The sequence below is a fragment of the Ranitomeya imitator genome, chromosome 5 (genome assembly GCF_032444005.1).
Source record: "Ranitomeya imitator isolate aRanImi1 chromosome 5, aRanImi1.pri, whole genome shotgun sequence".
Lineage (NCBI taxonomy): Eukaryota > Metazoa > Chordata > Amphibia > Anura > Dendrobatidae > Ranitomeya > Ranitomeya imitator.
Window position 1 is genome coordinate 27133025 of NC_091286.1, and position 6020 is coordinate 27139044.

A 6020-nucleotide genomic window follows, 5' to 3' on the forward strand; every position below is an offset into this window, starting at 1 on the left:
TATAGTTTTTTTTTTTATTTGTATGTAGTTTTTCTAAATTCTATTGCATGGCCTCTCTGTTTGGTTGATCTCAGTTCTTTCCTGTGTACTCCATGTTGTGTTGCTGTAGATAGAAGTAGGATGACTGCTGTAAGTCCCAAGTAAAACAGTGCATTCTCACACAATGTCTGGGTGCTGCTGATGATTTGGCTGAAAGTTGAAATCAGCAACATCTAGTACAAATCATTTTGCTTTTAATTCCCCCTTTAAATGACTCATCAATCATTTTTTAGGTACCGATAAGAGAACGTGACTCTACAATCCATTAAATAGATATGAATACAGAGCTCACTGCTGGGTACGTCCATGGGGTCATCACTTAAGGACCTCTTATGCCACCTAGGGGTCCTCGTGACTCTGCAGATTAATGACTGCGGCATCAGCCTGACGTCCTGTACAACCATTTACTATTTAATGCCCAGAGATCAATATAAAGTGTATTGCAGCGTACAGTTTACAGGAGGTCAATGCAGTCACGTCCGCTAACAAGCCGCACACAGATCCTATATCACGCCCAGAGAGCATCTTATGGATCAAACACGACATTTAAAACCCAGTCATGGAACCTTTCACCTTTTAAGAGCGGAATTCACCCATAGGCTATAATTCCGCTATTTCTATTACTTTACCCCTTTATTTATATTTATTTTCTGGCATCCTACAGTGCAAAATATTTCCTCTATTAGAGGTGGCAATAGTCTTCACATTCCTGCCCTTTTTTCGGGCTAACCCTATCCGCGGTAATTTCCCTTCCTGCAAAATTTGCGCTTAGCCTCACTTTTTCCCCGTATACAGCTCTGGAAAAAAATTAAGAGATCACTGCAAAACGTTCAGTTTGTCTGATTTTTCCTCTTTCTAGGTATATTTTTGAGTAAAATGTAAGTTGTATTCAAAACCACATGCTTGCTTAAGTTTGGAGATCATGCTCGCTTCTGCATCATTCGCTTGCACTGTTTTGATGAACAAGTCTCTTTGCCAGCATCTTGGCATAGAATTTTCTGAAATACGTCCTTATCTTCAATATATTTGAAAACCATGATAACTTGATTGAGAGTGTCTTCCAATTCTGCCCCTTCTGGGTTCTTAGACCTCTTCTTCGGTAGTGAATCACAATGACGGGCAAGCAGCTCTAGAGATTTGCTGGAAGACTGGGCCATTTTTGTCACCGCGTTGTTATTTATAAATTGGCCACAAGCCTTATCTAGTGCCACCACAAATCCAGCATCATTGTTAAAAGCAGACATAACTAGTGCATTATATTTCTTATGGACATACAAAACTGTCTGTGCATACATTTTCGGATCATTTTGTGCTGCTTCCCCACATTTCTCTATGGCCGCAAGTCCCTGATTGTGGATATGTGTTGCTAGAAGCTTTTTCAGTTCTCCCAAGCCATCTTGAATTCTTGATACAAGATTGTTCATTCGCCCCAAATCTTCATTCTTATCTGCATCTAGTAAATTCTGGAACTCCGTGTGGAAAATCTCCAGATGTTTCTCAATCAAAACTTGCTCACATTTTCGCGCTAGCTCATCTTGTGTGCTCTCGTGAAGGTACACCTGTACCCGCCGCTGCTCCTCCAGAAGCCGGGCCTCAGCCTTCTTCATGTATTCTGTGACTGGGTTCTGCTGTAGAAGCTCTGCTCTCTCTTGTGAAGAACCTCTCTGTGTTGTCCAAAAACTGGGACTCAAAAGACTCTTTGTACACGGTCAACGCTGGGCCTTTGGCAAACGCATCATCTTTATTCAAGCCCAGCTCAACATAAGACTGTACAATAATAATAATAATAATAATAATAATTTTTATTTATATAGCGCCAACATATTCCGCAGCGCTTTACAAATTATAGAGGGGACTTGTACATACAATAGACATTACAGCATAACAGAAATACAGTTCAAAACAGATACCAAGAGGAGTGAGGGCCCTGCTCGTAAGCTTACAAACTATGAGGAAAAGGGGAGACACGAGAGGTGGATGGTAACAATTGCTATAGTTATTCGGACCAGCCATAGTGTAAGGCTTGGGTGTTCATGTAAAGCTGCATGAACCAGTTAATTAATTTTTTTTTTTTTTTTTTTAATATAGGCCACACAGGGATCGTTAGGTTAATGCATTGAGGCGGTAGGCCAGTCTGAACAAATGAGTTTTTAGGGCACGCTTAAAACTGTGGGGATTGGGGATTAATCGTATTATCCTAGGTAGTGCATTCCAAAGAATCGGCGCAGCACGTGTAAAGTCTTGGAGACGGGAGTGGGAGGTTCTGATTATTGAGGATGCTAACCTGAGGTCATTAGCAGAGCGGAGGGCACGGGTAGGGTGGTAGACTGATACCAGGGAGGAGATGTAGGGTGGTGCTGAGCCATGGAGTGCTTTGTGGATGAGGGTAGTAGTTTTGTACTGGATTCTTGAGTGGATGGGTAACCAGTGTAATGACTGGCACAAGGTAGAGGCATCGGTGTAACGGTTGGTGAGGAATATGATCCTGGCAGCAGCATTCAGGACAGATTGGAGCGGGGAGAGTTTGGTAAGAGGGAGGCCGATTAGTAGAGAGTTACAATAGTCCAGACGAGAATGAATAAGTGAAACAGTAAGAGTTTTTGCAGAGTCGAAAGTAAGAAAAGGGCGAATTCTAGAAATGTTTTTGAGATGCAGGTAAGAAGAGCGAGCCAGTGATCGGATGTGGGGGGTGAATGAAAGGTCAGAATCAAGGATGACCCCAAGGCAGCGGGCATGTTGCTTTGGAGTAATGGTGGAACCGCAAACGGAGATGGCAATGTCAGGCAAAGGTAGGTTAGTAGAGGGAGAAAACACGAGGAGTTCAGTTTTTGACAGGTTTAGTTTCAGATAGAGGGAGGACATGATGCTAGAGACAGCGGTAAGACAATCACTGGTGTTTTCTAATAAGGCAGGCGTGAGATCAGGAGAAGAAGTGTATAGTTGGGTGTCGTCAGCATAGAGATGGTACTGGAAGCCAAATCTACTGATTGTTTGTCCAATAGGGGCAGTATACAAAGAGAAGAGGAGGGGGCCTAGGACTGATCCTTGAGGAACCCCAACAGTAAGGGGAAGGTGAGAGGAGGAGGAACCAGCGAAACATACAGTGAAGGATCGGTCAGAGAGATAGGAGGAGAACCAGGAGAGAACGGTGTCCTTGAGGCCGATGGAGCGGAGCATAGTGAGGAGGAGCTGATGATCCACAGTATCAAATGCTGCAGAGAGATCCAAGAGAATTAGCATGGAGTAGTGACCATTAGATTTAGCTGTTAGTAGGTCATTAGAGACTTTAGTGAGGGCAGTTTCAGTAGAGTGTAAAGAGCGGAAACCAGATTGAAGAGGGTCGAGAAGAGAGTTATCTGAGAGATAGCGGGTAAGACGGGAGTGGACCAGGCGTTCGAGGAGTTTAGAGATGAAGGGAAGATTAGAGACAGGTCTATAATTAGCGGCACAGTTTTGGTCGAGGGATGGTTTTTTAAGTAATGGATGTATGATGGCATGCTTAAATGAGGAGGGAAAAATACCGGAAGTGAGGGAAAGGTTGAATATTTTTGTTAGGTGAGAGGTGACAGCCGGGGAAAGGGACTGGAGGAAATGTGACGGAATGGGGTCACTGGTGCAAGTGGTCGGGCGAGAAGATGCAAGGAGCCTGCTTACTTCTTCTTCTGTAACTGGTTCAAAGTCAGAGAGTGAACTAGATGCAGTGGGGGAGGGAGGACAGTGCATGGTATGAAGAGATTGGGAGATGATTTCCTGTCGAATATGGTCAATTTTTTCTTTGAAGTAATTGGCCAGATTGTCAGCACGGAGATCCGTGGTTGGGGCCTGCGCTCTTGGGTTGAGTAGGGACTGGAACGTGTCAAAGAGACGTTTAGGGTTATTGGACAGGGAGGTGATGAGGGTGTTGAAGTAGGTTTGTTTGGAGAGGTGAAGGGCAGAATTGTATGTCTTTAGCATGAACTTATAATGGATGAAATCTTCGGGTAGATTAGATTTTCTCCACAGACGTTCTGCGCACCTGGAGCACCGCTGCAGGAAACGTGTTTGCAGCGTGTGCCACGGTTGTTGCCGTCTGTGCCGAGTTGTTTTATGTATAGGAGGAGCAGCTTCATCCAGAGCACTTTGCAGGGTTTCATTGTAATGCTTCAGAGCAGAATCAGGACATGAGATGGAGGAGATTGGGGCCAATGAGGACTGCAAATTCTTCATAAGTTCCTGGGTGTTAATGGCCTGTATGTTTCTATAAGTGTGGAAAGTGGGGGTGACCTGAGCGGGATGGCAGTTCTTGATAGAGAATGAAAGAAGGTGGTGGTCAGAGAGTGGGAGAGGGGAGTTTGTGAAATCATCCACTGAGCAAAGCCGGGAGAAGACCAAGTCAAGGGAGTTTCCATCTTCATGTGTTGGCGAGTTAGTATGCTGCGAGAGGCCGAAAGAGGAGGTTAGAGCCAAAAGGTGAGAAGCAGATGGGGAGAGGGGAGAGGCAATAGGGATGTTGAAATCACCCATGATAAGGGTGGGGGTGTCACAGGAAAGAAAGTGTGGAAGCCAGGTGGCAAAGTGATCCAGGAACTGATGAGAGGGGCCGGGAGGACGATACACCACCACCACTCGCATGGAGAAGGGGACGTAGAGTCTGACCACATGGACCTCAAAGGAAGGGAAGACAAGTGAGGGTACTTGGGGGATAACTTGGAAAGTACATTTTGGTGAAAGGAGCAGACCAACGCCTCCACCTGCTCTGTTGTCCGATCTTGGGGTATGAGAAAAGTGTAGTGCACCATATGAAAGAGCAGCAGCAGCGGTGGTGTCTGACTGCTGGATCCAGGTTTCAGTAAGAGCCAGGAGATTAAGAGAATTAGAAAGGAAGAAGTCATGGATGAAGGAGAGTTTATTACACACAGAGCGAGAATTCCAAAGGGCACAATTCAAAGAGACAGAAGGCATGCAGGGAATATTAATAAGGTTAGAGGGGTTTCTGGGTGTAGCAATTGGGAGGTTTGACTGGCTATAACATGGGGGGCCGGGGTTTGGAGAGATGTCTCCAGCAACTAGGAGGAGGAGGATTGAAAGAGTGAGCAGATGGTTAAGTGATTTGTGAATCAACTCCACAACTCCACTTATGAGCCTGGTGTTGATCGTTTCTCCATTCCTTTTAAATTAGTTTCAGTACTGCATTTGTCACTTGTTTATTTCAAGGGCAGGAAGAGGCAATCTCTCCAGGTGACTAAGGCAAGCGAGCAAATTTCTCATATTCCTTTCCGTCCTTCATAGCATTCACGTCGAACCCAATGCCGGTTGAGATATGCACAGATCCTATTCCAAACTTTGCTAGAAAACTGATAATCTTCCCATTGCTGTGTGTAAAACTTAAATCTTGACCATCCTTTAAGAGGTTTGTCAAATAACTTTTCAAAAACTACCACAATAAATGATGCCGCGCTTGGGGTTCGGTTGTCAGTGTATACATACACCCACTTTCAAATGCTCTCCAGAAAACCTCAATCCATGTGGGTGTAACAGTAATAGATATGCACCACAGATATAGCCTTAAACTGCATTAAACCGCACCCCTGGATGCTTTCTCCAGCCTTCTGGATGATAAAAATTATCAGCGCTTACCCTGGATTGCCGTGAACAGTGCGTCATTTGTCAGGATCACCGAAGGTTAGTCCGGCCGGTCCACGCTGAACATATGGGGGTTTGTATAATGCTAGCGGCTTGTTAGTGAAGGAGCGAGGAGCGCGCCACAGCTGTGCAATACCACGGGAGCCTCGGCCGAAGGCGTCCCTGGTTACAGCTGGAGGAAAATGGCTGCCGGTACCTGCTCGCGCTTGCCTGAATGTGACGTCACACAGCTACGGAGCGGCGCTAGGCTCAATAGAGGAGGGAAACCAAACGCGTTTTGAAGGTAAACGACCTTCTTCATCAGGGTTACTGCCCGTCACTCCATCTCCTCCCTATATACTCTATGTCGGCGCTATCAA

At 45.3% G+C, this 6020-nt stretch overlaps 1 pseudogene; it reads right to left on the reverse strand.

Annotated features, from left to right (window-relative positions):
* Positions 1-894: 894 nt before the first annotated feature.
* LOC138637652 (cullin-1 pseudogene) lies at positions 895-5682 on the reverse strand (annotated as a pseudogene).
* Between the last annotated feature and the right edge of the window lie 338 nt (positions 5683-6020).